The 25,084-nt window shown below is 38.3% G+C and overlaps 1 pseudogene; it reads right to left on the reverse strand.

The window, feature by feature from the left end:
* Window positions 1–16,919: 16,919 nt before the first annotated feature.
* LOC128311435 (dynactin subunit 6-like) lies at window positions 16,920–17,650 on the reverse strand (annotated as a pseudogene).
* Window positions 17,651–25,084: the final 7,434 nt, after the last annotated feature.

A 25,084-nucleotide genomic window follows, 5' to 3' on the forward strand; every position in this document is an offset into this window, starting at 1 on the left:
CTCGCCGTCCCTGAGTTCGAGCCCCGCGTCGGGCTCTGGGCTGATGGCTCAGAGCCTGGAGCCTGTTTCCGATTCTGTGTCTCCCTCTCTCTTTGCCTCTCGCCCGTTCATGCTCTGTCTCTCTCTGTCCCAAAAATAAATAAACGTTGAAAAAAATAAAATTTTAAATCTGGCTCTTTCAAGTAGTTATGCAGCCTTTAGCAAGGTACTATTTCTGACTATGTTATTTCTCGTCTGTGAAGTGGGGATTACAAAAGTACCTACTTCACCAACCTCACATTGCCTGGAAAGATATTCCTGACCATGTGTGCTCACCCTCCCTTTACACTGGGATTAAATTATCTCCCTCTTTTTCTTCCTTTCCAGGCTCCCTTGACGTTAATTCTGTCATCACTCTAATCAAGGAGCTCTGTAATGATTGGCCTGTGTGTTTGTAAGAAATTTCAAGACTGGGAGCCAACCTGAAGCATACCTGTTGCCCCTGAGTCAGCACAGTGCCTGGAACTTGGTGTCCAGGAGGGATTCAAAATACATTGTTTGAGCGAGAGAGTGTGCCAGAAGCTACGTGGATCAAAGGCCAGTTATTACTGTACCTGTTAACTCTTTATCGGTGATAGAAAGTGAAAGATGGGTGAACATAGGTATCTCCACATGCAGAGGTTGGGTGAGTTGTGTCTTTCAAATCACTCCCCATGTGTTCCCAGAGTCTTTGCTTCTTTGTGTATCTTGGATGCTCTGTTTTTCCCTCAAATACAGAATTGGCTTCATAGTGTGTCTGCGCTCGAAAATTCAGCGCAGAAAATCTCCCAGATACAAAGTGATCTGAGCAAAAAATACCTCTCAAATTTTTCCCTTTGATCCATGAGTGTATCACAGGGTAAATACAGGACTTTTACTTCTGTGTTCTGTGAGTAACGGCACAGATGGGCAACCAAGGGCGTGAACACAAAGATGCATGGATGTCAAATCCAGGTGAGTCCTTCCGTTCTCTCCAAGAGGCAGCACTCCTTTATTTCTCCTGCTTCTTTGGTCACTACCTCTAGTTCCCTGACTGCTCTGTCTCTCCTTTTCACTGACATTGTCCCTGTGCATTCTTCTCATTCAGCACCTAAACCCTTTCTAGTGTTCCTCTGTCACGTGTCAGAGTGGAATGCTAAATCCTCAGGAAGGAACTGTAAGCACCCTCCACCCCTATTGTATATTGCTAAGTGCATTCATCTCCCCCCCCCACCCCATATTCCTGATCCCCTTTACCTTGGCCTGGATTGCCTCTTAGTTACACTTATCACCCAAAAACACTGTGTTATTTACTTGTTTATTATGTTGATTGCTTATTTCTCTCTCCTCCCCCCACCATAGCTCCTGCTTGACTAGAACCTCTTGATCTTAGGAATCTTTGTCTCTTGCCCACTGGGCAAAAGCAGCTCAGAACATTGCTGAGCACACATTGTAGTCATCCGGACCCTATCTGTTGGTATAATGGACCTATCTGTCTCCCTTGCTACATTGTGACACCCTTGAAGGCAAGGGCCATGTTTCATTGTTCTTTGTCAGTCCACCATCCAGAACAATTTCTGATACCAGTGGAAAGGCATCGCTGAATATTTGCTGAATTAATTAGTTAATTGATCCTTGAAAGTGACACTGGTAGGGCAAACATTCTGTTTCCAAACTGCAGTTATTCTAGTAGGTGCCATTGGTGTCAGCACCATGTATGTATCAGCTGCCATGCTAACTAGGCTAGTCAGCTGGGAGATGTCTGCTGGCTAGAAGTCTGCCTCATTTTTTGTGGATCCCTCATAGGGCTAGCACTGTTCTTCCTGCACAGCAGTATGTAGAGTGGTGTTTCCAGATCTTTGTCATTCATCACTGGATGGCTTTATCTGTGCAGGACGTGTACCATAATTTACATAATATGTTTCAAAATAAAACTGTATCTTTGGGAATAAAAGATAATTATATAATTAAACAGACAAAATGAAGGCAATGAACTGATGTAGTTGAAATAAATGTTGAGGTTCATGTTAAGTAATAGTGTACATAATGATGGCCACTGCACTAGGCTCTTCATTGATCTTTCATTTGATCCTACAAAAAAATGCTTCAAAGGAAATATCCTCATTCCTATTTCTCTTTTTCAGGGAAGATATTGAGATCAAGGACATAGTGGAAATTGCCCAGGATCTGAAAGCTAATGGTAGCTACATGAGGTGGAAACTTGGGGCTCATTGATGATAACACCCCAGAAAGTCTGCAGTGGAGGCCGACCCTGCTTAACTTGCCCCCAGCAGTCCTATTTGTTCCCCTTCCATTTTCTGCTGTTTCACCTCCACCATTTCATCCACCATTTCATCGTGTCTGCCAGCATTTCAGAAGCCCTCTTCCCAGGATTCTGTCCCCTGCTTCTTTGGCACAGTGTTGATATATTCAACACTGGTTCTGGTTGTGGCAGATGAAAGTTGACTGTTTTGCGTCCTTCTGAAGGAACAGAGTAATTGTGATTTATAACTCTTTCATGACTTTTGATGATTGTGGATCCTGAGGAAGGTCCTTGGCTGCAGAGCTGGTTTCCTTGTGCAAGAACCCTATTCTTAAACAAACAAACAAACAAACAAACAAACAAACAAAACCCCTATTTTTGGCAGGACGCCCTTCTCTTCCACAAAGGTATCAGACCTGCCCAGGAGGAAAGATAGCTTCCTTATCAATGACACTGAGCACCCACAGGCCCGGACACCAGGAGACCAGTTCCCCCAGCGGCAAAACAGGTTTCTCAGGGTCACCGAGCTGTTCCACAAATTTCATAGGCTCCTTAGATAAAGATAACAAGGCACATGCAAATGATGTTTGGCATCAATTTGGGAAAAGGAAAACAGCTGCATCCCTTCTTTCAGAGTAAAAGCTTTGAGTACCCCCAGTAAAATCAGCCTGTGTGGAAAGATGCACCGTTAGTGAGCACTATGGTAGAGTAGCTATGACCAGGGGTTCTGAGCCAAGCACTTTCTCTGAAATTTGATATTGTTAAGAAAACAGCATTTCCTTTTCTTTTTTTCCATCTTCCTTTGGGTTACTTACTTCAAGGCAAGTTAAAAAATTACTGGTTTTGTTCTTTTTCCCAAACTACAATATTGTATCTCCTACCAATTAGACTCTTAGCTTCTGAAGTTCACTTTAACTTTGATCAAATAGCTTTTTCTACCAGCCTACATCTCAAAGGAAGTATCCTGGATTTGTTGCTTTGGATGAACTTTCTGATGTCTATAATTCTTAAAATCCTCATAAAGGAATCCTACTTGTTTTTTTGTTTCTTTGTTTCTTAGCTACTATAACAGAAGACCCAATAAAAGCTCTTCGAGGGCCTACCATGTTTCAGGTCTTTTGCTTATCTTTGTGATAATTGTCATACAATTCCCATGACATAAGTACCGTTACTCCAATTTCACAAATGAGGATATTGAAGCCCAGAAAGATAGATACGTTGGCCCTGACACGTGAGTAGAGTGGCAGAGCTGACATTTAGGACTGCAGTCACAATCCATTGACTGCATTGGTCAGCGTATCCTGACATTTAAAAAAAAAATGAAAAAAAAAATTTGTGTTTGTGAAAGTCATCGTTAATTAAAACATTCTCTACTATTGTGATGTTATCACTCTATTTTACTTTTAGAGTTTTGCTCTTGCAAGTAATACTTTTCCTTTACATGAAATACTAAGTTTATAACATTACAGTTGGGGGTGGCAGATATGGAAAGGCGTAGACATGACTAAGTCCTGGGAATTGTTGCTGTAAGCTATATTGTGTGATGAAAAGTATGCTATGTGCTATGTAGAGGCACATGGACAGATGGACCAGATTTCTATTCCCCCAACACATCCCACCTTCTAGAAGGGTTTGCATGGCACCTGACACTCAAAAGCCACACATATGGTACTAGATATAGAAAGCATCTACTGCACTACATCCAGACTGGAAGTGGGTGTTTTTGCTGTCAATGTTTCTGTGTGAAATAGATGAATTCAACAAACCTTCAATGCCTACCATGTTTCATGCAGTGTGCTTCATACAAGATATGTAAAGAAGAAATAAAACATGCTTCCAGCACTTAAGTACATTATAGGATAAAAAACAAAAAGTGGAATGTAATTTGTGAATTAGAAGTCACCACAGGGTACATTTGCAGTGCGGAACAGGAAAAGAGGAAGAGGAGACAAAGAATTGGACTGAGAAAGAATAAAGGCAATAGGAGCAGGAGTCCGATCAGGGGAACTGAGTCCTTGTGACTGTGAACATGCATGCCTGTAGCTGAAAATTGCAGTCTTTGGGGACTCACAGACTTGATTCCATGTTCCTGAATGTACATAATTTTCACCAAAACAATAATCACATTACCAATCTTATATTTATTGATTAATTTCTTCAGTTAAATTTCTTGATATGTGTGTTTTTTGTGTATAGATCAGTTTGCATTTGCAAAGCCTAGGGGAATTGCAGAACTTCTCCGACCAAGAGGACGTTTCAGAAACTGAGAGATTATTAGAAAGGCCGACACTGATTATAAGGCCGGGAGGTCATACACTAGTACTAGAAGCTATTGAGCATAGGGAACTGGGATGAAAGTCAGAAAATCCGTATGTCCCACACACTGTGGAAGGCTCTGGGATTAGAGGGATCATTCAAGCTGATCCAGCTGTCTTCGTACAGAAAATCATGCAGGCAGATCTTAACCCCAGGGATCTGTAAAGATTTGTCAACATTGTTTATCAAGGAAGTGTTTTACACACACACACACACACACACACACACACACACACACACACACACCTAACAAATTAGAATTCTGGAACTCAGCTGGGATCACAGAGTGCTGGAGCCAGTCTGTCTGACTCTAAAGCCTCAAAGAATGTCTATGACCTCAGACCCTTTTTCATAATAATCTATTTGAAATTAATTCAGAGCCACTACCTGCAATTCCCCTGGCTGTGCATGTCTGTTGTTGCCCCATAAGAGATCCTTGGAACTTAATGTTCTGCCTTATCTGAAGGGCAGGGGCTGAATGGGCAGCTCTAGTGTGCAAGTCCTTCACACTGAGTATGGCACACATCTTGCCAGGAAATGTCCTCATTGTTACTGTCACACTTCAAGCTGTCTGTTCTTGCCTCTAAATTGCAATTAGTTTTCACTACACAAGCATTAGAATTCTCTGCACTGTGACTCTGGCTGTGCTTATTTTAATTTGCACCTTAGAGCTACATGCAGCTATGGCTGGGTCAGAAATTATTTCTCATTCTCTCCAGGAAGTTGGATGATAGAGAATTACCTTAACCACAACAGATTCAATACACTAATAACTTAAGTGCCTGATACCAGTTTTCTATTGCTGCATAACAAGTTGCCACAACTTTAGCATCTTAAATCAACCCATGTGTATTATTTCACAGTTCCTATAGGTCAGACATGTGTGGATCCAGCGAGTTCTCTGCTTAGGGTCACACAAGGCTGAAATCAAGGCGTCAGCTGGGCTGGGATCTTACCTGGAGGCTCTGGAGAGGAAGCTCTTTCCAAGCTCATCCAGGTGGTTGTAGGAATTCAGCTCCTGTGGTGCAGGATGTTGTTGGGGCTGCTCTCAGATTCTAGAGGCTGCCTGTATTTCTCCTCATGTGGTTCTCTGCATCTTCAAGCAAGCAATAGTGTGTCAAATCCTTGTGCTTCAGATCTCTCTTGCTTCCCTTCTGCTGCCGGCCACAGAAAAGTGTGTGCCTTTAAGGAGCTCCTGTGATTAGATTAGGCTCTTTTGGATAATCTCTCTCTTTAAGGTCAGTTGTTTAGTAACCTTCATTGTAACGGGAAAATCCCTTTAGCCATGTAACCGAACACAAATATGTACAAAATAACTCGTCTTATTCATGGTACCTGGGATCATGATGGGAAATCTTGGGAGACCATTCTTAGAATTCTACCTACCACAACCTTTAATAACCATGAGGTAATTACTTATGAAGGCCTTTTTTGTGACCCTGATGATCTGAGTCTTGTGAACATACTGCCCACTCTTTACTGAGTTACATCATGTCATCATGTAGTTGTACTTCAACAAGTGGCTTGTACCTTCCAAAGTGTAATAATCAGAGTCTTCCAGATGAACTGATTCAATAGGATTACTTATATATTTATACATATACCTATATCTATATCATCTATATCTGTCTATCTGTCGAGAGAGAGAGAGAGAGAGACATTTGTTATAAGAATTTGGCTCACAAGATTATGAGGCTGGGAAGACCCAACACGTTTGTGGGCATGATGGAGAGCTAGGAGAGCAGGAGTAGTTCCAGTCCAAGTCAAAATTCCTGAGACCCAGGACAGGCAGTGATGTGAGTTGCAGTCCAAAAGCTGCTGGGATCAGGTGTCATGAATTCTGATCTTCAGTTTGAGTCTAGAGGCAGGACAAGACCAATGTCCCACTTCAAGCAGTCAGGCAGGAGGGGTTCCCTCCTGCTTGAGGGAAAGTCATCCTTTTTGTTCCATGTAGGCCTTAAGCTGATTGGATACAGGACACCCACATTAGAGAAGGCAATTTTTTTTTTTTACTTTTTTACTGTTTTACTCAGTATACCTATTCAAATATTACCCTCGTTTATAAATGCCCTGCCAGACACACTCAGAATAGTGTTTGACCTAATATCTGGCCACCCTCTGGGTGAGTCATGTTGACATTATAAATTTATACATAACATGAAGCCTCTTGACACAGTCCATCGATTAACATTTCTTTTTAAATTTCCTTTGTATCTTAGTTAAATACTCTACTTCCATGTTTCCTAACTATAAAATGCATCTGTTAATGATTTCACATTTAGTTGCATGTTAATTACCTTTAAGGCTATATGTATGAAAGGGAAAATTGATCCACGAGCAGTTTACATTCTTTACTGCAAAGGGGAAATTTGCATCATGTTGCATGCAAATTTAATAATACCTTATATTTATGACATGTTTACCATATTTGGCAAATCCTTTTTGTAAGCTCCATAGGTGTTTTACCTCATTTGGTCAGCAAAATGCCACGACATATGTGTCATCAGTAGCCCCATTTTCATATGAAGAACCTGAACACAGGCATTAAGTAATTTTTCTGTCATGACAGCTTGTAAGTGACAGGCCCAGGATCGGAATCTATGGCTTCAGTACCGATATTCCTAACTAATTCATGTGACTGTGTAATTTGTCATCCAAGCTAGTTCATAACATTTATCATCTGAGCCAGAATGAGAGTACTTTTATAAATTATACCTGCTCAATAAGCATAAAATAGCAAAGTCCTAGACATACCAGTACATTGCTGACTCGCTTAGTGAATATTCTTTCAGTTGCAAGTATCAGGGAATTCTCATGTAGATTGGCTAAATCAAAAAAGAAATCCATGATCTCATGGCATTTGTATGATATTCATCACTTTTCCACCCGCTGCTAGATTATTCCTGTCAGCATACAAACTGATGTTATTTTCCTCTTAAAAACGAAAGACAACAAAACCCAAAACTAAACAAACAAAAAACCTTTTTACCTACTCCCTCCACCACCTGCAGGGCCTTTTATCCTCCTCTTGATAGCAAACCTCCCAGAAAGAGAGTTTTCTATACTCACTGCTTCCACTTTTCCCATTCTGTCTTAATCACACGCCAATCAGGCTTATACAACTTCTATGGAAAGGAAACTGTGTGGTCAAGGTAGCAACGTCATCAGTATTTCTAAATCAAATGGCTATCCCACAGTCCTCTCCTCAGCTGACTTATCAATAATTTTGGACAGAGTTGATCGCTCACTCCTCCTGGAAGGACCTTCTTTCCTGGTGTACCATTCAGGGCCCTCCAGCGAAACAAAGCCAGCTTGACATATACCCACCTGGGTTCCAGGACAGTACTTTCCTGGTTGTTCTCTGACCTCCTCAATCTGCTTGGCTGGGGCTCCTCCTTTCCTGTGACCTCTTGACATTGACCTGCCTGGGAACTCAATCCTCGATCCCTTTCTCTTCTATGCCTACACTCATTCCCTTGGTGATCTCATCCAGTATTGTGACTTTATATGCCATCGATGCCCTTTTCTCTCTACAATTTACATCTCCAACTTAAATGCCAAAGTCTATATCCAACTGTCCACTTGGCGTGTCTTATAGACCTTTTGGTTCTAACCATGAAAAAACAAATTCTTTTTTCACCCCTCACTCACTTCATCTCCTTTAGCTCTTTCTCATCTCAGTTACCATCAACATTATGCTTCTAGATGCTCACTTAAAGATATTGGGGTCAATTTTAGCATTAAATCTACGCAGAAATCCTGTTGATTCCGTGTTCTAAATAGACTGAGAATGTGAACAAGTTTGCCACCTCCTCTGCTTCCACTTGACTCAAGGCCACTACAGTTTCTTGCCTGGATTATTGTAATAGCATCCTTACTGGTTTATCTTCCTATAACTTTGTCTCTGATGTATAGTCTAATCACACCAACCAGAGGTATCCTTTTATTCCGAGATATTTCAGAATGTAATGAATATCCATGTAAACCAGTGTAGAAATAATTTTTTTTGCTTTGTTTTCTTTTTTTTTTTTCAATTCAAATTTTTCTTGAAATTCTAGTTAGTTAACATACAGTGCAATATAGGTTTCAGGAGTAGAATTGCAAGTGATTCATCACTTAGTGCTCATCATACCAACAGCCCTCCTTAGTACCCATCAGCCATCTAGCCCATCCCACACCCACCTCCCTTTTAAAATCTAAGTCAGATCCTGCCACTGTTATGCAATTGTTCTCCATCTCACTGAGAGGAGCAAAAATTAAAGTATTTACATGGATTAGAAGTTTGTACATGATTTGACGTTGTGTTACTTGTGTAAAACCCAACTATACTCCCACAGGATCTCTCATGTCTACATTAGCTACAATAGTTACACTTTTACACAAAAGCTTTTTCACTGGCTGTTTTCTTTGCTTGAAATGTCCTTCCTCCATGTATTTAATGCCTCATCCCATCATCTCCTCAAGTCTTTTCACAAATATCACCTTCCAAGGTTGGCTTATCCTGACCGTGTTTTAAAAAAAAATTCCAATTTCTCATCACTCCAGATCTTTCTTAACTTACTCTAATGTTTTTCATAGCTTTATCATTTTCCTACATGTAGTATATATTAGTTATTTATTTTATTTATTGTTTGTACAATTATCCAAACATATAAGTTCTATGAGGGCAAAGACATTTGTCTCTTTGTCTACAACAGCATTTTTAGGGCCAGTAGTAGTACCTGGAAGTTAGGTATTACTTATTAAATATTCGGTCCATTTGCCAAATAGACTGAAAATCAAAATAAGGTGGGTTCTAGACATGGAGGCCTCTGGCTCATCAAGCTTCAGATTCTTTCCCTCTATTTTCTCTGCCATCCTCAGTGTCCCACCAGACTGGTCCCAAGATGTCTGTAGCAATTTCAGGCCTCATATCTAGGCATGGTGGTATTTAGGCAGAAAAGAAAAATCTCTTCCAGTGTCCCTTTTTTGTGAGACAGAAAGCTGTGACATAATGCTTTCCAGAAGATATACACCCCCATCGTCCCCAGTATATGGGACTGAATTTGGTCACATGGCCAATTCGAAACCAGTGATTATCAAAATATTAGATTTGTTGTGACTGGTTTAGATGAATACAGCATCAAATGGATGTAGAGTCACCACAATGTCCCCCTGAAACACATCAGTGCACTGGTGTGATAGGATGTATGTGTGCGTGTGAGTGTTTGTGTACCTGCTTGGGAGATGCATTCTGGTACTCAGTTCTTGCAGAGTGAAAAGAAACAAATTAATGTAATTTAGGATCCAGAAGATGGGGGAAGAGTAGACATCTTGCATGAAAACTCTCTCTGTCAAGGCATGAAGCTAACATCATCCAGTATGTGCATCTCACACTGAGTAATACTTTAACAAGGAGGCCAGAAATAATCCCAGTCACTTGGTAGAGACAATTTTTACACAGTGCTTAGATAGGCATTAAAAGTATTTCTTTTCAGAGGCGCCTGGGTCACTCAGTCGGTTGATAGTCCCACTTCAGCTCAGGTCATGATCTCATGGCTCATGAGTTCGAGCCCTGTGTCGGGCTCTGTGCTGACAGCTAAGAGCCTGGATCCTGCTTCAGATTCTGTCTCTCTCTGTCTCTCTCCGTCTCTCTCTCTCTCTCTCTGCCCCCCTCCCACTCGCACTCTGACTCTCTCTCTCTCTCTCTCTCTCTCTCTCTCAAAAATAATAAATAAACATTTTAAAAAAATTTTTTAAAAAGCATTTCCTTTCATGGATGACCAACCACTCCTCCTGACTGACACATTCTTCATGTAGCCATATAAATACCTTTATTCAATTTTTGGTGTTTCTCTGAGCTTGGACCTTCCTAATCTATCTTTTAAATTTTGGGTTTCAATTTTGAAATACCATATACATACATACAAAAAAGTGCATAGAATATATATTCAGATATCGATGATGAACAATATAAAGTGAAAACCTATGTAATCACCACCCAAACCAATAAAATCATATATTATTATACCCCCAGAGTGCATGATGCTCCCCTCCCTCACTACAGCTTTTTAACTCCTGAGCGAGATATCTACCACCCTGACAAATGTTCAGTATCTCTTCCTTGCTGCTTATTGTAGCTTCACCATCTTTATAAACAATGCTAAAATATCTAGTTGAGTTATTTTCAGCTTTATGGCATCACATCTCTGCTTTGAGTTTTTACTGTACAGTTAGCAAACCACCCTCTTTAAGCTTGTTTTTAGAGACTCCTTAAATGTTTAAAGGCACTCCCTCTTCCCAGGTTAGAGAGAAATCCTCTTCCCAGGTAGGTACTTGGGGACCTACTATGTGCTTAGAAGCAAACTAGATGCCAGGGTAAACATGAGGCCAACTGGTATTCTTTACCTTAAGTGATAAGATAGTCTGTTTGGAAGGTGGTGGTTAATTGATAGTGTACATTGTTAGGACTGAAGACAGCTCAGGATAGTAGTAAGAGCATGCGTATTGTGGTGAGATAGCCTATGTGCCACTTCTTACTGGCTTTGTGTCTGGGGCAAGTCTCTACCTCTCTGAACCTGTGTATTTAATCCTTAAAGAGGCAGAGATATTTAAAACCTGCTCCCAGGGTTGTCAAGTATGGTACTTTGTAGGCTGCCAATAAATGGTAGATCCTGTTACTGTAATACATTGTACTAGTCAGAAGGAAGGGTCAAAAATAATTCAGCTCTCCCTGAACAATGTGGAAGGCATATATACAAGTCTAGTGAGTTTAGTACATACTAGATGTTAATGTGAGGATTTCTTGACCCCCAAGAACACACTTAGGCAGCTAAGTGGAGTGGTAAGAGGCTAGGCATTAAGATCAGAAGTGCTGGGATTAATAATTCCAATCGTGATGAAAGCTACCTTTTACTGAGCTCTAAATGCCCCAGGAGCCCATAGAGTCTGACTGCTGGTGGGCACCTCAGTGACATGGTTAGATCTGAGTACTTGGAACCAGAAATGTTAGGTTAATGATGTACTTTTCAGACTTTTTTTTTTTAATCAAAAATAGTAGAGAGATTTAATTTTTATTGAGTATTCCCTAGGTCCAAAATACTGCGCAAAACATATTGTATGTATCATTTCATGTAATTGCAATTGGTCAATGATTATCCCTATTTACAGGTCAAAAACTTTGAATCAGAGATCAAGTAACATTTCTGTGATCATAGAGTTAATAAATGAAGGAGCCAGGCGTTTATGTATCCCATCGGGATTCAGAACCCACATACTTTTTGTGGGGGAGGTACATTTTAGTTTGAAATAATTACAAACTTACAAAACATTGAAATAATAGGCCAGGAAACTCCTGTTTTTACTTGACCCAAATACCTCAATTGTTAATATTTTGCATATTTTTTATCTTTCACTATCTTTCTCACTCCCTGTCTTTCACTCTCTTTTTCCCCTCCTCTTTTTCTTCTCCTTGCACACACTACACAAAGATACACATACATACAAATTTTTCTAATCTCTTTGACAGTAAGCTATAGATACATTAAATATTTAGTATTCTAAATACTTTAGAACAAGGACATCCTTTTGCATAAACACACTACAATTATGAAAATCAACACATGAACATTGGTTATATATCTGTATTATACATCTCATTATAGACCTTATTCAAATATGACCAATTATCTCAATAATGCTATTTGTAGAAAATTTTATAAATTTTATAGTTTGTCCATTCTTCTCTCCAGTCTACTATCATGCATTTTATTTCATTGTTATTATACTTTATTCTTATTCCCTCTGGAATAAGTCCTCAAACTTACTGTCTCGCACAACCATAACAATTTTGAGAAGTATGAACCATTTACTAGAGTGCCCCTCAACTTGGGTTTACCTGATTCTGTGCTTATGGTTAGATTCCACGTATGCATTTCTTCCAGGAATACCACAAAGTGATACTATATCCTTCTCAGTGCATTATATAAGTTGGCACCTGATATCCATTTATTCTGTAATTGGCGATATTAAATTTGATCTCTTGGTTAAGGTAGTATTCATCAGATTACTCTAATGTAAAGTTAATATTTTCCCATTGTTCACTTAAATGTTTTGTGTGGAGATACTTGAAGGCTATGGTAATATTGTGTTCTATGACCCACTGACGATTCTTGACTGAATCCATTAATATATGATGGTGTAAAAAGTGTGTGTTTCCAACTGCAGTATTCCCCCCCCCCCATTTTACTGGTGAGGATTCTTCTGCAACGAAGAGCTGTTCTCTCTCCCTCATTTATTAATTATTCATGTCTTCATATGTTTCAGTATTGGTTCATGGATATATATTTTATTCAGTGTATAATAACCCATTACAATCATGATTTATTTTGATGCTCGAATTTCCCCAGGTTTGGCCAGTGAAAGCCCCTTGATTCCTGCTCCTGTGTCTTCTTGATATGTGTCTATTTTTCTTTGAAACCGTTTTTGGTGCAGCGAGATGTTCCTGCCTCTTTTTGTACTTCCGCTGTGCCAGCCCTGGAATCAGCCATTTTTCCGAGGAGACCAGGTTTCTTTTAGTATAGAATGGTATTTAGAATTGAGCCTGCACTTTGAACCACCATTTTCTACTGGAACTATAACTTGACAATTCCCTACATTTACCTTAACTTCAGTTACCCAATATGTAGAATTGGCATAAAAAATAGGAATTTCTTAATGGGTATGTGGCAAGGTTTAGACATAGTAAAGAAAGCATTTAGTACTGTGCTTGGCACATGGGTAATGTTTCATTTATTTATTACGTTATTTTTAAGTTTATTTATTTATTTTGAGAGAGAGAGAGACAGACAGACAGACAGAGACAGAGCATGAGCAGGGGAGGGGAAGAGAGAGATGGAGAGAGAGAGAGAATCCCAAGCAGGCTCCACACCATCAGCACAAAGCCTGATGTGGGGCTGAAACTTATGGACTGTGGGATCATGACTGGAGCGAACCAAAGAGTCGGATGCTCATCTGACTGAGCCACCCAGGAGCCCCACATGGGTAATGTTTTAAAATGGGACATGTTGAGCATCACAATGAATAATAATAATAATGGATTATAAACCAATGAATAAAATAGGAATCTATAAGTATATTTGAAAACAAGCGGTAGCTGATATTATCATTATTTTTTTAGTTATTATTATCAAATACTCCGGATGTTGATAAGATCCACCTCTGGCAAAAAACCTCAGGATTCCAGTATTTGTCTTGTGAAATCCAGGCCAGATCAAGCATTGCAGAGCCTGCAAGAATAGAAACATGAAGAATGATTCCAGAAGGATGCCTCAGGACTTGATGACTGAGGCTTCAGTATTAGAGACAAACAACATGAAATGAAGAACATCAACCACTCCTAGAGCCTGATACTAGAACCCAGTACTTTCCTTGTCATGGTCCTAACAGCACCATGTTATAAGCAGACAGGTATTTGTCTGCCCGTTCATTCACCTGTGGCCTCATAGAAGTAACTTGTTTATGACTTATCCTTGACCCCTAAATCAGTGCCTATCAGTATAGGAGACATCCAAGAAGTGTGTGCTGAATAAATGAATGAATGAATGAATGAATGAATGAATGTGTTGAGCAGTTTCTAATAGCTCGTCACGATAACTAACAAGAGGAGGAGATAAAGGCTGACCTATTCCATACTGGTCTGAGTCTAGAAGCCTGAAGCCTTAGTTGTATTGCCTCTTTGGATGATAGGCGTTCCCAGAAAGATAACCCTCCCCAGTTTCCATGTTTCCCAGAGTTGAAGTGGAAGCCCCATATGCACCAGACTGTGTATCCTAGACTGGTTCAAGGGCCAGATAATTAATTCATTAAATATTTATGGATGATCATTTACTATAGGTCTTTCAGGGTTTGGGGGTACAGCTGAGAGCACAATAGTCAGATCCCCTGCTTTCATCAATATTTGGTTCTAGGGGGAGAGACAATGAACAAAGGGACTCATAAAATTTAGAATGGTGGAGAAATTAAAGCTTGATTAACAAATAGAGAATCATCCAGCATGTGTGTGTACAGAAGAAAGAGTGAATGTGGAGGTGAGAACTTGCTGATTTCAGGGAACTTGGAGTAGTTTGTAATGGCTGGAAGTAGAGTAGGATACAGGCTGAGGGTTCAGGCAGGAAATTAGAAAGTAGAATCCACAAGAAAATGTCACTTAACTTCTCTGGGCCTAGTGGTTTTGACAAGAAAAGAGGGTTTTAAACATCTGAGAAAATGTGTGGCAAATGTGTAAAGCTCCAATCTAAAATCATTAATGTTCTTTTCTGTTTTTAAACAATAATGACAATAATTATAGCTGGTAGTTTTGAGTATTGCTATTTGTTAGGCACTGTGCTAGTTGTTTTACATATTTATTTATTCCTCTATGAGGAACATTAGTGGGGATTTTCATACTTTACAATGTTGGATAGCAGTAGATGGCAGGTATTAGGATTAAATCCTGTCTAATTTCAAAGAGCTTGTTCTTTTGTTTGAACATTCTTTTTTTCTATTTTCTTTATATATATATATATATATATATATATATATATTTTTAAGTTTATTTAATTTGAGAAAGACAGAGACAGCACATGCCAGTGAGGGGCAGCGAGAGAGGGAGAGAGATACCCAAGCAGGCTCCATGATGTCAGCTTAGAACCTGATGTGGGGCTTGAACTTATGAAACGTGAGATCTCGACCTGAGCTGAAACCAAGAATTGGACGCTCAACCAACTGAGCCACCCAGGCACCCTTTTCTATTTTCTAAAAGTGGCACTCAGGCAAGAGGTGGAAACCAAGAACAATTGAGTGGTACACAAAATGGCTATTAGGAAGATTAAATGACACAGCATTTACAGAATGCTTAGTAAAAGGGAAATCAGTTACATGTATTATTTATATTTTATTCTTAATTTTAAACTTTTATAATTTTTTATTTCATGGAGTTAAATTTTTTATCCCTCATGATTTTATTTGTAATAATTTCTATTAAGCCTAGAGAAGTTGAATTATGCTTAATGAAATATATGGTATATATTGGGACAAAAATTTAAATGTCCAAGATGGTGGTATTTACAGAACGTTATAGGATGAAGACCTCGGATGATGTCATGTGCCATTCCCATTAATAAAGAGAAGTTCTTCCTGAACCCATCTTCCTCAATGTGGAAACCCTTGAGAGGTGCTGATTGTGCACTAGTGAGAATACCAGGTATAAATGGATATGTGTGTTTGTGATGGTGGTTTTAGTATATGAACATGAATTCTTAGATTCTCCTCCCTTCTAAAGATAGAAAAGGTGGAGCTTAATCCCCTCCCTCTTGACTGTGAGATGGACTTGGTGACTTGCTTCTAAGAAATAAAATGAAGTGGAAGTGATGGTGTGCAACTTTAGGGATTGAGTCCTTCCTCACTTGGATCTGAAGGAAGCTGAGGGAAGCCAACTGCCATGTCATGAGGATACCCACCAGCCCTGTGGAGAGGCTCACCTGGTATGGAACTGAGGCCTCCTGCCAACAGCCCTGTGAGGCAGTCATGTTGTAAGTGGACCATCCAGCCCCACTCAAGTCCTCAGATGACCACCGGTCTGACTGACTTCTTGAAAGAAACCTCATGAGGCACACTGAGCCAGAACTGCCAGCTGAGCCATTCCTAGATATTTGATCTGCAGAAACTGTGTAAGATAGTAAATGCTCAAAAGATAATAAGCTTCTACATTTTGGGGGTAATTTTCTACACAGCATAGATAACTACTATACTGTGTGTTCATGGATGAATAAGAGAACAGTGTGAAGTACCCTTTCTAGACTTGATACTATTCACCTGGTGAAAGTCTATTATCTTGACTCAAGAGCTATGGCCACATTGCAGTAAGTCTCTATTGATAAAATCATTTCTGTCTTCCTGCCAGTTGCTGCTTTTTATGTCACAAGCATGTCAGGGTCTGTCCTACCGCTTAGCATAATTGCCTAGAATGTCTGTGATGAAGTTTGAGTTCAGATTCAGTGAGATAGTTAGTAAGAGAAGGCTGTTAGTCTGGCTGTGGAGAAGCCCCAAAGAGTGATGTCTGCACAATACACTGTCTGGGTTTTGATTGGTTCTTTGTCCTAAAGAGTCAGAAACTATTTTATCAGAACATTTAGAACTCATAGACAATTGGCAGACTTGGGGGCCACACTATACAAACCATATTCATATTAGGCTAATGTATAAATAAGAAAGCTTCTCTAAATTTACTATGTGCAGAGTAGAATTCTGGTGCTCTCATCCAGAGTTCCTCCTTTCTCTGAATGATAGCTTGGAGGCCATATTAGCAAATCAGAAGGTGGTTCAGTTAAGCTTGCAATTGAACCAAAAGTGGTGAGTCTTGAGGTACTGTAAGTCTTGATAGATAAACTGATACTACCTTGCCACATGTTGACTTAAGTAGTTTAACTCTCTGGGGGTATCTTATTACCAAGTCTTTAGGAGGTATCTCACTGTTGTCTTCACACATTACTGGTGTTGCCCTTCCTTTCATAGTCTTCTTTAGGTCGTGGTAGGTTGGCAAGGTTATCTTCAGGAAATCCAGCTGTGGTATCTGGGGCTGTGGTTGCTCAGTCTGCACCCCATGAAGGCAATCTGCACCACAGATCACTGTATTCTCAAGGATGACCTCAAATGTATTCAGGTTGCAACAAGTCCCAATGATGCAACCACTTCTCAATATTACCTTTCTGCCCACACTGGCTTTTGATTCAATAACATTATTATGTTCCATTTTCATGGCTTGGGAATAACAGCCAATTTCAAACGCATTATTAGTGCCAATGATCATAGATATTTTAGTTCCAGATCTTCAGCACTAGGGGTGATATTATCAGGTTGAGCATTTATGATAAGCACCTACCTGTTCTTCTATTAGGAAACCCTCACCAATAACTATTGGCCTGGCTTCTGCAATAATTTGTGCTTTAGAGTGGATCACTGTCCTAGGTCCTATAGTTACATCACCCAGATTTCATTTTCTACACACACAACTGCTCCAAGAGCAAACTTCACAGTCTTTTCAGTCTTCTCCACCATAGTTTGGCCCCTGTCTTTTATGGAATTAATTTTTGAAAATATTTTCCATAGCATATAATGCTAGTTTTGTATTTTCAATAGTGATAGGAAATTTCCTTTACATTGAGTTTGACTAAAACATGATAGAATATAAATGGATGTATTAAGAAATACTAACACAAGGGGTGCCTGGCTGGCTCAGTCGGTTAGGTGTCTGACTTCCGCTCAGGTCATGATTTCACGGTTTGTGAATTCGAGCCCCATCTCAGTGTCTGTACTGACAGCTCAGAGGCTGGATCCTGCTTTGTATTCTGTGTCTCCTTCTCTCTCTGCCCCTCCCCCACTTGTGTTCTGTCTCTCTCTCTGTCTCTCAAAAATAAATAACTGTAAAAATTAAAAAAAAGAAATACTAACATGGGCTTTGAATATATCTTTTAAGTCCTGGAGTTATATCACATGAATGATTGAGGTGTTGTTGAAAACATTGTTCTAGTCAGGCTTTATAATAAGAAGTTTACTAGATAGCAGGTGGAGCTGCTAACAAATTTTTTTGTTAGAGATTCTCCCAGAAAGCCTCACAGTACCCTCGAAGTTTGCTTGAAAAGAAATCATGCCTCCAAAAATATCATCCACTATATTAAGTCCCTATTACAAGTGCACATTTTCCCTATCTGTGTTGTGTATAAAATATTAATTTATTATAACATCAAATAGTTCTGGCCACCATATTTCCATAGGTGTTCTGGACCCTGGATATGCAAAGATGAATGAAACATTGTTTGTCATAATCTTGGATTTCACAACTTTGTGTTGGAAGCAGACAAATAAAAACAAACTTGTGTGGAATTTAAGAAACAAAACAGATGAGAGGGACTCCTGGGTAGCTCCATCGGTTAAGTCTGACTTCAGCTCAGGTCGTGATCTCAGTTTGTGTGTTTGAGCCCATGTCAGGCTCTGCGCTGACAGCTTAGAGCTTGGAGCCTGCTTTGGATTTTGTCCCACCCTGTCTCTCTCTGCCCCTTCCTTGTTTGCACTCTGTCTCACTCTCTCAAAAATAAATAAATATTAAAAAATTTTTAAAAAGAAACAAAACAGATGAACTCATGGAAAAGGAAAAAAAGAGAGGGAAACAAACCATAAGAGACTTTAACAATAGAGAACAAATGGAGGATTGATGGAGCGAGGTGAGTGGGGAATGGGCTAGATGTGTGATGGGTATTAAGGAGGGCACTTGTTATGATGAGTACTGGGTGTTATATGTATGTGATGAATCACTAAATTCTACTCCCTAAACCAATATTACACTATATGTTAATTAACTAGAATATAAAAAAAAATTTGAAAACAAAAACAAAAAACAAACTGTAGACTCTGAAATGCAAATGAGTATAGACTATAGTGGGAATACTAAGGAGAGGCACAGGGGAAGTGAACCAAAGAAATGGACAGAGCAGGAGTATCCCAAAATGTAGAATGGGAGCCAGAGAGCTGTCTGTTCCTTGCTAAGGTTGAAGTATTCACTTGTAAGTGACTGTTACATTCATCTTTGAATTCACTTTCTTGATTCTGTCAGTATAAACCTGAGTAAAATATATCTTTACACTTTGAAATAAAATAATGTAATTATCAGACGCATATTCGTTCAACTGGTTCTACAGCAAAAAAGTAAAAACTACTTAAGGAGCTATGTTAAAAACTAATCATTTTGTATATAGACACACCACATCTTCTTTCTTCATTCATCTAGCAATAGACACTTGGACTTCTTCCACAATTTGGCTATTGTAAATAACGCTGCAGTATACATAGGAGTGCATGTATCCTTCTGAATTAGTGTTTTTGTATTTTTGGGGTAAATACACAGTAGTGCAGTTACTGAATAGTAGGGTAGTTCTATTTTTAACTTTTTAAGGAAACTCCATACTGTTTTGCACAGTGGCTGTACAAGTTTTCATTTCAACCAACAGTTCAGGAGGGTCCCTTATTCTCCACATCCTCACCAACACTTATTTTTTTGTGCTTTTGAGTTTAGCCATTCTGACAGTTGTGAGATGATACTACATTGTAGTTTTTTTTAATTCAGTATAATTAGCATACAGTTTTATATTAATTGCAGGTGTACAATATAGTGATTCAACAATTCCATACATCACCCAGTGGTTATTACAAGTACCCTACTTGCTTCTTATCACCTATTTCACCCATTTCCCCATCCATCTTCCCTCTAATAGCCATCATTCTCTATAATTAAGAGTCTATTTCTCTATTTCTCCCTTTTTTTCCTTTTGCTCATTTGTTTCTTTAATTCCACATATGAGTGAAGTTATATGGTATTTGTCTTTCTCTGACTGACTTATTTCACTTAGCATAATACCCTCCAGTTCCATCCACATAGTTGCAAATGGCAAGATTTCATTCTTTTTTATATCTGAGTTATATATATATATATTCATACATATACCGCTTCTTTATCCATTCACCTGTCGATGGACATTTCCCCTGCTTCCGTAAGATGGCTTTTATAAATAATGCTGCAATAAACACCTATGTTTATTTACATTTTTTTGTGTAAACACAGTAGTGCAATTACTGGATTGTAGGACAGCTTTATTTTTTAAATTTTCAATGAACCTCCATACTGTTTTCCACTGTGGCTGCACCAGTTTGGATTCCCACCAATAGTGCAAGAAGTTTCCTTTTTCCACTACACCCTCACCAACAGTTGTTTCTTGTGTGTTTGATTTTAGCAATTCTGACAGGTGTGAGGTGATAGCTCATTGCACTTTAGATTTGCATTTTCCTGATGATGAGTGATTTTGAGCAACTCTTCATGGCTGTGTTGGCCATCTGGATGTCTTCTTTGAAGAAATGTCTGTTCATATCTTCAGTCAATATGTAAATTAGATTTTTTGGGTTTTGGGTGTTGATTTGTATAAGTTCCTTATGTATTTTGGATAGAAAGCCTTTATCATATATGTCATTTGCAAGTATCTTCTCCCATTCAGTGGCTTACCTTTTAGTTTTGCTGATTGTTTCCTTACCTGTAAATAAGCTTTTTGTTTTGATGTAGTCCCAATTGTTCACTTTTGCTTTTATTTCCCTTGCCTTAGGAGACATATCTAGAAAAAAATGTTGTTACAACTGATATCAGGGTCATTACTGTCTGTGCTCTCTTCTAGGATTGTTATGGTTTCATATCTCACAGTTAGGTCTTTAATCCATTCTGAGATTGTTTTTGTGTATGGTGTAAGAAAATGATCTAGTTTCATTCTTTCACATGGAGCTGTCCACTTCTCCCAACACCATTTGTTGAAGAGACTGTATTTTTCCTATTGCATATTCTTGTCTCCTTTGTTGAAGATTAATTAACCATATAATTGTGGGTTTACTTCTGGGCTTTCTATTCTGTTCCATTGACCTATGTATCTATTATTATGCCAGTGCCATACTGTTTTGATTACTACCACTTTTTAATATAACTTGAAGTCTGGAATTGTGATATCTCCACTTTTGTTTTTCTTTTTCAAGAATTGCTTTGGCTATTCAGGGTCTTGTAGTTCCATAAAAATTTTAAGGCTGTTGTAGTTCTGTGAAAAATGTTGTTGGTAGTTTGATAGAGAGTGCATTAAATCTATAGATAGTGTTGGGTAGTCTGGACATTTTAACAATATTTGTACTTCAAATCCATAAGCATGGAAAGTCTTTCCATTTATTTGTGTAGTCTTGAATTTCTTTCATCAGTTTTTTATAGTGAAATTGCAATCATAAATGGGATTGTTTCCTTAATTTCCCAGTCTGCTGCTTCATTATGAGTGTATAGAAATGCCAGAGATTTCTGTACATTGACTTTGTATCCTGCAACCTTACTGAATTCATTTATCAGTTCTAGTATTTTGGTGGAGTCTTTTGTGTTTCCTATATAGAGTATCATGTCATCTGCAAACAGTGAAAATTTTACTACTTTCCTACCAATTTGGGTGCCTTTTATTTATTTTTGTTGTCTAATTGCAGTGGCTAAAACTTCCAGTACTATGTTGAATAAAAATGGTGAGAGTGGACATCCTTGTCTTGTTCCTGACCTTAGTGGAAAAATTTTCCAGTCTTCCCCATTGAGTATTATGTTAGCTGTGGGTTTTTCATATACAACCTTTATTATGTTTTGTTATGTTCCCTCTGAACCTATTTTGTTGAGGGTTTTTTTTTTTTTTTACCATGAATGAATGTTGTACTTTGTCAAATGCTTTTTCTTCATCTATTGAAATGATCATTTGGTTCTTATCCTTTCTTTTATTAGTATGTTATAGCACGTTGATTGATTCATGAATATTGAACCTATTGATCCGCCTTGGAAACCCAGGAATAAATGGCACTTCATTGTGGTTAATGATTTTTTAAGGGTCTTGTTGGATTCAGTTTGCTAGTATTTTGCTGAGAAACTTTGCTTTGTTGAGAAATATGTTCATCAGGCATATTGGCTTGTAGTTCTCTTTTTTAGTGATGTCTTTATCGGGTTTTGATATCAGGGTAATGCTGGTCTCATAGAATGAATTTGGAAGTTTTCCTTGCTTTTCTATTTTTGTAACAGTTTGAGAAGAATAGATATTAGGTCTTCTTTAAATGTTTGGCAGAATTCACCTGTGAAACAATATGCCCCTGGACTTTTGTTTGTTGGGAGTTTCTTTGATTACTGATTAAATTTCTTTGCCATTTATCAGTCTTTTCAAGTTTTCAATTTCTTCCTGTTTCAGTTTTGGTAATTTATAGGTTTCTAGGAATTTATCCTTTTCTTCTAGGTTATCCAATTTTTTAGCATGTAGGTTTTCATAATATTCTCTTATTATTGTATTTCTTTGCTGTTGGTTGTGATTTCTCCTCTCATTTGTGATTTTCTTTAATTTGATCCTTTCTCTTTTCTTTTTGATAAGTCCGAATAGAGATTTATCAATTTTATTAATTTTTTCAAAGAACCAGCTCCAGGTTTCCTTGATATGTTCTATTTGTTTTTAGTTTCTATATCATTTATTTCTCTGCTCTGATCTTTATTACTTCCTTCATTCTCATGCTTTGGGGTTTTATTTGTTCTTAGTTTTCTAGCTTCTTTAGTTGTAAAGTTAGGTCGTTTTTTGAGATCTTTGTTGCTTCTTGAGTTAGACCTGTATTACTATTAACTTTCCTCTTAGAATTGTTTTTGCTGCATCTCAAAAGATTTTGGACTGTTGATTTTTTCATTTGTTTCCAGGTAATTAAAATTTTTTTTAACATTTATTTATTTATGATAGACAGAGACAGCATGCAATTGGGGGAGGGGCAGAGAGAGAAGGAGGCACAAAATCTGAAGCAGGCTCCAGACTCTGAGCTGTCAGCACAGAGCCCAGTGCAGAGCTTGAGCCCATGAACTGTGAGATCATGACCTGAGCCGAAATTGGATGCTTAACTGACTGAACCACCTAGGCACTCCATGTTTCCATGTAATTTTTGATTTCTTCTTTTTTTAAAAAAATCATTCTTTTATTGTTGATGTTTATTTATTTTGAGAGACAGAGAGCAAGTGGGGGAGGGGCAGAGAGAGAGGACAAAAGAGAGAATCCCAAGCAGTCTCTGAGCTGTCAGTATGGAGCCTGATGTGGGGCTCAAACTCACAAACCGTGAGATCATGACCTGAGCTGAAACCAAGAGTCAGACACTTAATGAACGGACTGAGCCACCTAGGCACCCCCCCATTTGTTTTCTTCTTTGACCCATTTACTGTTTAGTAGCATGTTGTTTAACCTCCCAGAATTTTTCTTGTGGTTGATTTCTAGTTTCATAGCACTGTGGTAAAAAAAAATGCATCTTATGACTTTGATCTTTTTCAATTTGTTTAAACTTATTTTGTGGCCTAATTTGTGATCTATTCTGGAGAATGTTCTATGTGCACTTGAAAAGAATATGTATTCTGCTGTTTTAAAATGGAATGTTCTGAATATTTCTGTTATATCTGTCTGGTCCAGTGTGTCACTCAAAGCCACTGTTTCTCAGCTGATTTTCTGTTTGGGTGATCTATCAATCAATGTACATGTCATGTTAGAGTCCCCTATCATTATCGTATTACTATCAATTATTTCCTTTGTTTGTTATGAACTGTTTTATGTTTTGGGTGCTTTCATGTTGGGTGCATAAATATTTATAGTTGTTATATCTTCTTGTCAAATTGTCTCCCTTATTAGTATACAGTGTCCTTCATTTCTTATTACAGTCTTTTCTTTAAAGCCTATTTGTCCAATATAAGTATTGCTTTCTTTTGATTTCCATTTGCATGACAGATGTTTCTCCATCCCCTCATTTTCAATCTGCAGATGTCCTTAGGTCTAAAATGAGTCTCTTGTAGGCAGCATAGAGATTGGTCTTGTTTTTTAAATCTATTCTGTCATCCTATATCTTTTGATTGCAGCATCTAATCCATTTACATTCAAAGTACTTATGGATAGATATGTATTTATTTCCATGTTGTTACTTGTTTTGTGGTTGTATTTGTAACTTTTCTCTGAACCTTTCTTCTCTTGCTCTCTTTCATGTTTTTTTTAACTTTCTTTACTGATATACTTGGATTCCTTTCTCTTTATTCTTTTGTATGTATCTACTACTGGTTTTTGATTTGTGGCTACCATTAGGTTTGTATATAACATCTTCTGCATATAGCATTCTATATTAAGCTGATGGTCACTAAAATTTGAACCCATTCTTTACTCCTCTCCTCCCCACATTTTAGGTATATGGTGTCATATTTTACATCATTTTATGAATATCTTGACTGATTTTTATATAAAAACTTATTTTTTACTGCTTTTGTATCTTTTTATTTTTAATACTCTCACTTATGGTCTTTTCTTTCCACTCAAAGAGTCCTCTTTAATATTTTTTGTAGAACTGGTTTAGTGATTATGAGTTCCTTTAGTTTTTGTTCATCTGAGAAACTCTCTTTTATTGTGAGTGATAACCCTGCTGGATAGGGTATTCTTGGCTGCATATTTGCCCTTTCAGCACTTTGAATATATAATCCACTCCCTTCTGACTTGCAAAAGTTGTGCAGAAAGACCTGATGATAGTCTTATGGGCTTTCCCTTGTATGTAACTGTCTTCCTTAAATTTTTTTCTTTAGTATGGGTTTTTGCCATTTTGATTACTATGTGTCTTGGTATGGACCTCTTTGTGTTGATTTTTGGGGGAATCTCTGCGACTCCTAAATCTGGATATGTTTCCTTCCCCAGATTAGGGAAGTTTTAAGCTATTATTTCTTCAAATAAATGTTCTTCCCCCTTTCTCTCCCTTCTCCTTCTGGGATTCCTACAATCTGAATGTTAGTATGCTTGACTGAGCTACAAAGCTCCCAAAGGCTATTCTCCATTTACATCATTTTTTCCTCTCATTTTCTCAGCTTGATTACCTTTTATTACTGTCTTCCAGGTCATTAATTCA

Source organism: Acinonyx jubatus, chromosome X, assembly GCF_027475565.1.
Source record: "Acinonyx jubatus isolate Ajub_Pintada_27869175 chromosome X, VMU_Ajub_asm_v1.0, whole genome shotgun sequence".
Classification (NCBI taxonomy): Eukaryota; Metazoa; Chordata; class Mammalia; order Carnivora; family Felidae; genus Acinonyx; species Acinonyx jubatus.